This window comes from Mya arenaria, chromosome 11, assembly GCF_026914265.1.
Source record: "Mya arenaria isolate MELC-2E11 chromosome 11, ASM2691426v1".
Classification (NCBI taxonomy): domain Eukaryota; kingdom Metazoa; phylum Mollusca; class Bivalvia; order Myida; family Myidae; genus Mya; species Mya arenaria.
Genome location: NC_069132.1, coordinates 21760870 through 21773969, shown reverse-complemented (window position 1 = coordinate 21773969; position 13100 = coordinate 21760870).

Below are 13100 nucleotides of genomic sequence, written 5' to 3'. Positions count from 1 at the left end.
TTTCAGCTATGATGTTAAGAATCATGATCAGCAATGACTTTATAACACAGTTATCCATAGCTTTCATGTTCTGCTTCTAGATTACAGCTCTGAAAGAATTTCATTGAGGTCACCCATGCTGTCTTTAACACCACTTACAAATGTTTCTGTCAGTAATTCTTCAGAAGTAAATTGGAATAAATAAAATGCCATTGTTTTTTTTATACATATGTGTAAACGGTTGTGCTCGTTTCATTTAGTCTGTGTTAATCAAAGTTTATTTTGGCGGCCATATTGGACGCCATCTTGGTAAATATGTAATTATATAATGTCATTTGTGATATCTTTATTGCATAAACACATTGTAATGTAAAAACGAGATGCATGTGTATAACAATTGATGGTATTTGAAACAAAACCTAACTCAATTGTCAATTTTCATTGTTTTGGCGGTCATTTTGGATGCCATGATGGCCTTATTATGATATGAAATATTTTAGAATTGATCGGTTTCTAATAAAAATACATAATGGTATAATTTTGAACAGGAATTAATGCATTTATACAAAATTACTAGTCAATTGTTGATTTTGGTAAAATTTGGCCGCCATCTTGGACGCCATCTTGAATATCTCGATTTCCCCAAGGGTGGTGTGAGGCCATCAAACGGATTCCTTAACTAGGGGGTCTAAACTACTTAAAAAGCTAAAAACATTTTCTATACACTCCGATGCAAGGTTCAGCCAAAATATCCCATTTGGCTGCCGGACTATAAGATATGACTTGGCATTTGAATGTGTTTACTGTGTTATATTATGTTTGTTTTGAGTCATACGAATATGAAAACGTGAACAAATAAAAGAATATTAAATAATGGGCTAATTCGATTCGACTCAATTCGTTACAAAAGAATCAATCTAAGGAGGTCGATGTAATATTTGAATATATCATAATAAGTATGTTACTAGTAACACATAACACTCGGGGAAATTGTAGATACTCAAAATAGATTTCAAACAATTTTAAAGTCCAGTCGCAACATTCAAGATGGTGGTGGGGAACTTGGAAAACCAGGTAAGCTGTCCTAAGAAACTGGAAGGAGCTATTTGACCACAAAGTCGCAAGTCAACAATTCCCAAATTTAAAATATGATGCGTATGATGATGCTTATGATGATGGGGAGTATGAGGATGAGGAGAGTGAGGAGAAGAGGGAAGAGGAAGATACGCTTTGATGCCAGTGACTCCTTGTTCATGGTGGATGGAATGGTGAAGTTCAACAAACTTACAAACTGATCAAGTAATTTCAAGTACTGGATACAGTCATTACCTGCAAAAAAGCTTCATTCTGTGCTGAGAATAGATTCTTGAAATGTTCAACTACTAAATATCATGATATCACGATGAATCGTTGTTTTTCAAGTGTCTTCCTCGAACTTGAAATATATTTCTTTTTTCAATATTTTGCATTTTTTATCGGAAAAAAATATTGTGCGTATGGTTTTAAAGAACTCGACAGATATCAGAGCTGAGATATGTTTCGATATATATATCAGCCGAGAGCAGATTTGGAAAAATGATTGTAAGTTCCAATATGTCAACGGTCATAATTCTTCAGATTATTGTATTAACGACGGGAAATTCTCGTCTATAGCTGCATGGCTAATTATAATTACAGTATATATACATCAAAACATATGAAATCGCTTTCTTATAGATTGTCAAATATGTATATTGTTCATATAACAAATGTGTTATTGGTCTAACAGAATATAATTTGATATTTGGAATAAAAGTATCTGTCAAGGATTCATTTTGATGACGTGATTTTCCATGTTACAATATTGAAACCTACTCCAAATACACTTTTGGACGTCAATGACGTAAATGAATGCTGTACCTGTATTTAAACAAAGAATATGAAAAATGAAAGGGAATCGTTCATGTTTTAGGTAAAATGATTTTTTTTTGTATGACGGCTATGAGCGGTTTCTTGTTGCGCGATTTGTTGATTTACATAATGATGTTATCAATGTACTGTTAAAAGGTCAAATTATCCATCACTGCTGTATAAGTCATGATATCCTTGTGGTAAAGGCGTCTTTTCTAGTTTATTCTCTACTTCACAGGCGTTGGTTTGCACCCTTCTAAAAACCAAACTACTTTTTTATACTGTTATTGTAATTTTCCAATTTCGATATCTCAAAGCTAAATAATAATAAAATAATTCTAGTCCAAAAACATGAGCGAGTCCCTTTCAAGAGATGATAATTTTTCTAATTCTTTTATGACCCTATTGTTGATTTTTACCACTTACATTACGCAATATGGGTCGGCAATAAACTAGCCTCCAGCAGCGACATTTAGTGCCGACACAGAATAGCCAGAGTTTCCGGATGTACTGCCATGCTAGTCTGCATCCTCATAATGCCTAAGGTTTAACGATTTAAGAATATTGCTATTCTTACAGTTGTGTTCGTTTGCTCATTTAGATATACACTATGTGTACGTTATAAAAACAAATATGTTCGTAAAAGTCCTATGGTTAAATCAATATATCATACAATTATTATAAAATTATAATGCATATTGAAATGCGATACTTATACACGCTAGATGCATACATCATGCACCGCCGGTAATTCGGATATATTCTGAAGTGTTAGCCTTTTGTTGCATGAGTTATGCGTTCATCTGAAAATGACTTTGAAAGTTTTTGAGTTTTCAGGTTTTAGGTTTTCATATGGGAAAGATAATTATGTAATTCATACATACTTCTAAAGGTTGAAATCAATAAACGCGGTAATTAAATCTTTCTGGTTATTTCAGTTAGGACAGTTGACAGGTGATGTCGTTTATAATGATAACGAAAAAGGTTTCATTATTTTTTAAACAGATATGCAGGAGAAAAGCCCTTTCAACGCGATTATCTTGTTTAAATATAATTATGTCATAAAGTACACAAAATCAAGTGTGCCAGCTGCAAGATTTCAACCGAATGTCGTTGAATGATGTAGAATAACATAATTATGTAGCAAATTCAACACACTTGGTTCTACAGCATGAAGTGAATGACTTATTCAGTTGTTGACATTGATAAGTGATATTCTTTTGCACAAACCATGCTTTATACAACAGTAGGATTCACAATTATTAATTTTAGGAAGTACAGGAACAATTTGATCTTATCGGGGTTCATGAAACATCGTTTGTTTAGCTGTAAGGCGATCATGAAAATGTAAAAAAGGTACGTGACGTCTTTCAGAAGCCACTATTAATTTCTTAACGGTATTTGTTTAACTGCTAGAAAGAAGCATGGCAAGGGTATGATTTTCCTTAATTTTGGTGTGACTATTTTCGACAAATATTCTTCGATATCTACATATCAAATTTTACACTGAATGTGTAATTCTTATTCATAATCCGAAATGTGCACACACTATTCTTCACTGTAATTTGGACACACAATTTTTTACTGTCATTGTCAAAAGGTATACGTATAACAAAAAACAATGAACTAGAATTACATATATATGGAAATAATATGATTCTACTTTCTATACCGTCTAGATAAGTTCAAAGTATCGCAAAAAGTTTATGAAATAGCTTTGGGGTAATATCGGCAAGATGAAGATTCTGTCTTGATCCTTGATAAACACAACTAGTTATAATAAATATAGAATATATGCACTGTGTTGCTTTTGGAGTTTTGTGATGTTGTTCCATGTTTCTTGTTTGTAATTTTTTGTTTTTGTGTTTTATGTCTTAGGTGTTTACCCTGTGCCATTAAAGTAGGTTTATGGTTAAACTTTTGACCACTGAGCATGTTTTGCAGTTTTTCACTATTATTTTCCAATGCTTTCAACAGGAATGCATTTATGCAGAACTACATATTATTGAATGATAGTCCCTGTTAATGTAATGTAGATTATGACAAGGGTATGATTTTCCTTAATTTTGGTGTGACAATTTTTGACAAATATTCTTCTAAATCTTCATATCAAAATTATACACTGAATGTGTAATTCTTATTAATAATCCGACATGTGCACACACTATTCTTCACTGTAATTGTCAAAACGTAAACGTATAACAAAAAGACAATGAACTAGAATTACATATATATATATTGTAACAATATGATAATGCTTTCTATACCGTCTAGATAAGTTCAAAGTATCGCGAACAGTTTATGAAATAGTTTTATATGTCCTTATATGCATAATTATGATAGTATATGAACAAAATTGGGTAACATCGGCAAGATGAAGATTCTGTCTTGATCCTTGATAAACACAACTAGTTATTATATATATAGTATATATGCACTGTGTTGCTTTTGGAGTTTTGTGATGCTGTTCCATGTTTCTTGTTTGTGATGTTTTGTTTTTGTGTTCTATTTTCTTAGGCGTTTACCCTGTGCCATTAAACGAGGTTTATGGTTAAACTTTTGACTACTGAGCATGTTTCTGCAATTTTCATTATCATTTTCCAACAAGAATGCATTTATGGAGCAATATATGTTATTGAATGATAGTCCCTGTTAAATCAATGTAGATGCTCTTTACACACAAACTGTTAACCAGAGAGCACATACAAATTTCATGCGGATGCCTTTATATAAGGAAATAAGTGGGAAAAGGGAAGTTGGAGTATACAAATGAATTTTAGTTTTAATAACGATTAACAATGATTTAAAAAAATTAATAAGATTTTTTAATAATAAAGGGCAAATTGTGGTAATACAGAGCTTTAATATTTGTACAAATGTCATGGTTTCTGTAAACACAAGCCTAGTCATAAATAATACTTTTTACAAACATATTTTGAGGGACGTTTTAATGCATGCCAACTGGATTTAGGGGAAAACAAGGATACATGTAGTTACAAACGCAAATATAATGTAAACATTTCCATGTCATTTATTCACTACTTCATCACTATGAACAGGTATCAAAAAAGTCTTTGATTATGAGTTTCTTTTATCGACGTATCCCCCACAACACAAGAACGCACTCTCGCGTAAAAATCGTGCCAACGAGAGTGATTAATATAATGGTGTAATAACTCATTTTATAATCGTTGTAAAATAAATATGTTTAAACTAAAAGTTAAATACATCCACCTAGGTATAACCTGTACCGTTTTAGCGAATTGAGTAGAATCGAAGGTACGTTTTATTTAACAAAATAAGTTTTATTTGAACCGTTTTAACATTTTGATGGTCCTTTACCACATAATATTACACAATAAACAAATCTAAATCCCAAGTCATATCTTCGAATATGAGATTCATTTATCGACGTAGATATGATTAATCTTTACATTCTTGTATGACAAAGTATATACGTAAATAGTTTGTTCGCCTTTCTAACGCGTTTTTAAGACTGTATATGTGATCTGCCACCGCCCTTTGGCTGCATTATGGCTACTGAGTTTGTTTCTGTAGGTTTTCGCATAAAAATTGGAAACAATTTCTGCTTGCTATTATAGTTGAGGGAGACAGACATGTCGCGACACATTTCATGTTTATTTTTGGAAAGAATTCAGTGATTGCTGTCATAATCGGGGGTATGAACTCAGTTGTGCTGGTTAAGTTCTTCACACACAATTAAAACAGCCCAACTACGTTCATACTCCGTTAATGACATAAATCAAGCTATTCATTTCTTATATGTTCACCAATAGTTCGATAAAAAGTTTTCACGAAATGTTAAAAAAAATACTTTATATCATTTTTTAAAAATACAGTAAATATTTTTCACCCATTCTGTTAAATAGAACGACCCGACCGAAACCGAAAACAGTTTATCATATAACGTCACAATTATCATTTCAATTCTTTAAACGTTAATTGAATTGAATACTAAAACTTGAATACATTCAACATATCAATAATTAACACATGATTCAAGTTTCGTGGCCCACTGACACAATACAAACAATAACAAGATAAACATTGCTAATTTACATGCTAATGAACTTGTCACTAAGGAGTCCAAAGTGAACAACTGATGGTCTGGCAAACATTATGATGTGTTAACAAGGTGGGTCTGAGCAAACTAGTTGAATGGCATGCCTCACCCATTTCGAAAAGTAATTGTCCCTCCTGGTTCTATGCTAGTGTGTTGTTTTCCATTGCATGCCGTGATTGTTTATAAAAAGGATATTTTTAAACATAAGATTTGAGATGAACATTGACAAAATGTTCTTAGTGAAAAGGGCGCACCAGAACGTAAGCAAATGATAAATACGAGTATCAAAATAAGCTACCTCGTAATGATAATGTTTGAGGCAAAAATGCAGGCTTGAATGAACCATAAATTGTTTCTTTCGGTTTGATAACGCCGGATTTTTTCAAAAGCGTTCGCTGACTTTTTATGCATGTATTTTTGTTTTGATTGTCCAAACATGTATAATTTCTGTTTTCTTCGCTTTTGTAAATGTTGGGAAATACAGACGTAGACACTGGAATTTGGATTGTTCGCCATTTTGTGTGGTACGAAATTAACTAGAGGTCGAATTCGATAACTTACCGACTTTTTTCCCATTTTGTTAGTTATTTTCTCTTGGTTAGTTATTTTCCCATTGAACATATTCCAATAGTTAAAGATCTATATATTTTACCACATGCTCAGGACTACAAATTCCCTTTCTCAGGATGTGATATAATATTTATACCAATATTTGTAAATATTACTCACAATATGTGAGTCAGCAACATAAACAATTAATCTCAAATACTTCATAATTATATAACTAGCCATGATGAATTGGTGTGATTTATTTGCTTGCCTAGACCGCCAATTATGTGTTATATCCTCGTCATTTCCTTCCTCAACATTCTAATTTGTTCTTATCTGAAAACAATATTGCGTGTATGGGTTTCAAGAACTTGACAGATATAAGGGCTGACACATTGTTCGATTAATATATCAGCAGAGAGAAGATTGGTGAAAATGATTGGCAGTTCCTATATAAACTGTCATATTTCTACAGATTGTGTTTGTATTAACGACGAGACATTCTCGTCCAACGCTTCAGGGCTAATAATAATTACATTTTATATACTTCAATACATATATATGCGCTTCCTTATGAATTGTCAAATATGTGTTCTGTTCCAATTAGAAAAGTGAATTGTTGGTTTAATTGAATAAAATTGATATATAAAATAATTATCTGTTATAGATTCAAGAACATACGTTTCTTAGAGGTGTTAAGGTAGGCCACAGACTCTCAACAGTTCAACTCAACTTTCAACACAAAAACAATGTTTCCCAGTTCCATGTTTTATTTTGTGGTTACAACATGGCATAATTGAAGTAAGACTTAAGGCGCGATCTGGCTACACCAGTTCGTCTCAAACAAACTCACTCTTGTCCATATCAAACCATCTCCAAAATTTAACTTGAATTTGAATAGAGCTTTGTTTAAGATAAAAAAAAATGAGGTTGTGAATATAAAAATTGAGATGTTGGAAACGTTTGTTCAGTGTGCAGTTTCTGTCACATTTTGTCCAGGGAAAAGTGCCGGAACTCGCCAGAAACCCGACTCAACTCGATTTATTTCTAGGAGGTCGTAAAGATAAGCTGCGTAGGATCTGACAAAATCTCAAGGCCTAAAATGACTCTCTACAGACACTGCTTTCCTCCAAAACACTCACTTCCTTCTGATGCAAATTATTGCGCCTACACACTGATGGCCTTTTCTGATTATTCGGATTCAAAATGTGCATTTCTCAATGCTAAATGGTATGATCAGCAAAACGATTTTGATGCAGCGCAAAGTTGTTTTCGAAATGTTATGTGACATGATTCATGTGAACTTCACAAACAAAAGACTACAATACAGAATCTTTATTTCCTCCTTTACAAAAGGCATTCATTAGAATAGTGATAATGTATAAAATATTAATTATGATGAATGCACACACATACTTTAAAGCAAAGAATAAATTATTTCAAAAAGCTGATTAACCGTACAGGCTTTCCCCAGTGCAAAGGTTAGTTTGAAGGACCAAAGCACGTCAATGTCTAAAGAATCATTTAATATTTAGTTTTGATGAGGTTCTATATTTGGCAAGTATAATACATACATCCGTTGCAACAAGTGTAGGTGTAATAAGCTATGATCAACTTTTTAAAGAATGAGACTTCATCAGTTTAAATAAAAAGGCATTAACATGTTAACGGGAATAACTTTATACAAAAAACTATGTTTTTGTTTCAAGATATTCGTATCATTTTTTGCCTTCCCTACCCCTTTTTGCATTGGGGTAGACCCTAAATCTTTGGTTGTAGTTTATCTGGCGGAATTCTTAAGTCGAACTGGTTTACTAACCTTGTTGTGTTAGTGACCTCCTACTTCTTGATTTGTACAACCTTCATAACGTCATACCGGTCGGCAACTATGGCGCCTCCCGTAGCGACACTAAATCTCGATATAAAACAGTCAAGCGTCCCCAGATTTATTGCTAAACTAGTCACCATCCTCATTATGGTTTTGCTTTTACAGCTAAAAAAAGTCTGCAACTCTTTCTTTTTTGTTCATTTCTAATTTGGACCTAAACCAAGCGCGCTTTCCAATATATACATACTCGGCAAAAAAGTCATGCGACAACGTATTCCCTTATGATTTTTTAAGGCAAATATATCTAGTAATAAATAATGGTATTTATTTTGTGAGAGTACTTTTCAATTTGAACAACTGTATGTATATTGAAGATTTTTCATTGGTCATTTACTTTAGAATAAAACCATTAAAAATGTATAGGGGTCTACAGTCAAAAGTCATACAATGTGTATTGATTTATCGCTAATGGCAACGTTTTCAAGCGACAAGGACCGTTCGTGAAATGCCGCGGCCATGGCGATCCAGAGCCAATACCGGCCAGGAAGACCGATACCTTTAAGTAAACGTCGCTAGAAACAGTGTGTTGTCCAGTGTTGCGTTGCGTCAGAATCTTATGGCGCGGCGAGATTCAGGCGCTGAATTCATTTGTTTCATGTGTATAACACCACATAGCACCCTAGTGGATCTCAAAGGTTTCTTGAAAAGGAATTGAATGCGATTTCACAACAGAAAATTAAAAAAAATCCTTTATTCATTAAGAGCCAGAATGATTGTATGTAAGGACAATTTCGGGGGATATACACATTATTAACGTTTAAACGGATGACGTAGACGCCTTTATTAAAAATATTCAATCAAAGTAAGGTTTTGAGGTCATGTGATACTCTGTTGATATTGTTGGCTTTTCATTTTTACGGTGTATTTGATGATATTGTTACTGTTTATTTCATTACACTGGTTGGTCGTACAAAACGATGATACGCCGTCACGAGCTGTATTGTGACTTTTACACCCTGAACCCTGTACTGATCAAATCGATCAAATGCATTGTTCATAGCAATAAACTTCAATAAAATTTGAAATAAACAATTGTCCTGGATTTATTCTTTTATATTATGTACGACATAAAAATATGTTGTCATTACATTATAAATTATACCTAATCGCATGACTTTTTTGCCGAGTATATATCAGCCATATACTCCTCATAGTTAAATTATAGTATCATAGAATACAGGATTCCAAAACGAAGTTGGAAATGTAATGCGTAATACACGCTAAATTCTCACCCAAAGCATTGCCGTTAATTCGGATATATTCTGACATGTTGTCAGTTTTAGGTTCTTGTTCTATATATTTTAACAAATTGAGAAATGTTACCAAAACCCAAGATCTTAATTGCACTACAAATTGACCCAAATATCATACCACACAAAAACAAATTAGAATAAATCATAACACAAAATTCACGGACACGGATTATAATTTGGCTCGACGATAAACAGTCAGGGGAATAAGAAGGTAATTCAATTCATGCTTCAAGTGTTAATTGGTACGCAATTGTGATACAATTAATTCTCTTATCTCATTGCTAGATGGTATAAACCCGCTGCGAAAACACGGTCCAAGGTACATTCCACTATACTGGTAGCAGATAAGATTCTAACGACATTTTAAAACAGCATAATGTTTGTTCAATTATTTTCATTTTAGTAATATAACAATTGTGTAACATAATTTACATATATCGCGATGCATTCAAAGTTCGTCAAGTCCAAATGAACTGGCCTCAATATTCCACTTTTGTTCAAACTTTCAGGTTCTTTAAGTTAGGAAATTTGCCAATAAGTGATGGCATCTGATAATGATGAAAAACAAACATTTTGGAATTTTCTAAAACTATTTGCATGTAAAAGCCCATTCAGTGCCATTGTTTCGCTTAAAATGTTCCTTTCAAATTGCACACAAAAATCTTTATATCTGTTGTGAGATCCAAAACTCTTTTTCCCTCGAAATTTCGTTAGAAAATATAGAATACAATTTGAGCGAATAAGAAATACCTCAGTTATACAAAATGTACCTTATTTGTATGACTCATTCAGTTTTTTTTACAATGGTTGGTAAATATCTTTCTCTACACTCAAACAAAGTGTTATACAACAGCAGAAAGGTTCATAATTATTTCTTTTAGGAGCTTGTTTTTTATGCAGGAAAAAATATTGGTGGTGTTCATGAAACATTGTTTGTTTAGCTGTTAAGCGATCATGATAAACTAAAACATACGTGACGTTTTTCAGAAGCCACCAATAAGAGATTAGCTGTATTTGTTTAACTGCTAGAAATGAGCATGTTAGGGCAAGGTTTTCGTTAATTTTTAAGAGACAATTCTCGATGATAAACACTCCCGATATTCACTGTTATTGTAAAGAATATACGTTTCATATTATAAGACAATGAAATAGGTCTAATACTATAAGGTTATGTACATTATTCTGCCTTTTAACCATGTAAATATGTTCCAATATCAATTACAATTTACAAACTAGTTCCAGATGTCTATACATGTAAATAAGTGTGTAAGAACAATGTTGCGTCTTACATCGGAAGCTTTTCTCTGTAAAGTTATGTGAAGTTTTTTATTCCAATACTTCCAACAAGAATGCCTTAAGTTTTACAAGTGTTATTGTTGCTTTGTCAAATATACAATAATTAAAATGCAATGGTCATCATCAAAACATTTATATTCATAAGTGATAGTCCTACAAGTGTTCTTTTTGTATTGTCACATATATAATAATTAAAATGCAATGGTCATCATCAAAACATTTATATTCATTGGTGATAGAAACTGTCATTTAAATCTAGATGCATTTTACAAACATCTTTAATTATCAGATAAACCACATTTCAGACGGATGCCTCTCTAAATAGAAAGGACGAAAATGAAAGTTGTAGTATACAATCAGGATTTAGGTTCCATAACGATTTACAACGATTTAACAAACACAACAATTTTACTAAGATTTGTAGAATCACACTTCGGGCATACGGTGCATTTATATCTGTAAATTCATTTACTACTTCATTACTTCATCACTATCAGCGGGTAATTTCAAACAATCAAATACCAAAAATTTTAATTGTTCAGTAAGATGGCCAATTTTTAACAACAAATTAAGTGGTGAAACAACAAGGTCAACGTAAACCAATACATCGACAAAGGCGTGCAAATATATGCATTACTATGCCAACAATGCAGTCTAAACCAAAGAGTGCATGCAGTTCGCCAACATATGTTGTTTACCTGTAAAGGTAAATACCCCGCCTTTTGACTTCCAAAGTTCCAAGCTACACTTTCACAGATATATTGTTTTTACATTATTATTTTTTTGTCTTGGAAAGAGCAAATATTTGCCTAAATATCTGCAAACCGATGACAAAAGATTGCTGACAAAAGATCAAAGTGCAGATTTTCATATTTCAGTACGTAAATTAATGTTTTATGGCTTAAACCGTTACCAACGGTTTAAGAAAAATGCATAAACATCAATTTTTGAACTAATATAAAAAATCTGCAATCCAATTTTTTTATCAGCAGTGTTATATAACTGGTTCCCATGCAATTGCGCAAAAAATGGCTAGTTCAAAGACAAAATATAAAAAAGTTGTCAAAACGTTCAATCTATGAGAGTGCAGCTTTAACACCGCCCCGGATAATCATAGGCGTAGCTTACGTTTTTATGTTTTATTATATTTCACAATAAACAAAAATTTACTTGACCAGGGATACGGTATAGTCAGGGTTCCAAATCCTCATTTTTAAGAAAAAAAATGTCCGGTATGTTATACAAATTATTTTTATATTTTGTGTTAGGAGAAAGTCTATTGTTTATGAAAATTGCCTTTGGCCACATGCTAAATTCAAGATGGCGTTCAAAATGGCCGCCAAAATTTGTAATATGAACAATAATCAAATAATAGGTTGTTAAGATATTTTAAAAGTAAATATTAAATCCAAATCACTTTTAAGTATAAACATACACTCACTACTGTTCAGATTTAAGTTTATTTACATTTTATATTTTCAAGGTCAAGGCCATTTTAGAGGTCAAAATGCTAATTTTGAGAAAAATACACTATCTGACTGGCTTCTTTCTTTTATCATTTAAAAATGATAATGTATATCAAGCTTTTATTTGAACCAAAATAAAATGCTATGTATGTTCTTTTAATATTTTATTTTGAATGCACCCTTTATGCTGATACCATGGAGATATTCAAAATGACGTACACACAGTCAATATTCAAAATAAGCTAAAAATGATAAAAACGAATGGCTATTATAAATTGCCAATTCAGTAGAGATGTAATGTTTGAGATGTAATAAGGAGAAACATTCTCGTTGATATGGCTTCTCTCATGATGTTCTTCAAATTAACAAACAACCTTAACTACTTCAAGGTCAATGTCATTATTTATCAAGGTCAAATATTAAGATGTACCCGAAAAAATAGATTTTCCTGTAATATTGTAGTTGTTTTTTAATTTAGGTGTAATTTGTGTCAAAAAGTGGCGACATAATTGCAAATTGTATGGTCCTTCCTTTTAAACAATATTAATAACGTAATGTGTTTGTTTAACACTTCAAATCCAACAATATACGTCTGTACAGATAAAAAAGAAATGAAGATGTTAGCCCTAAGTATAACTGAAGATAATTCAAAGCATATACCATACGAACCAAAACATTAACGACTATTTCTGCCC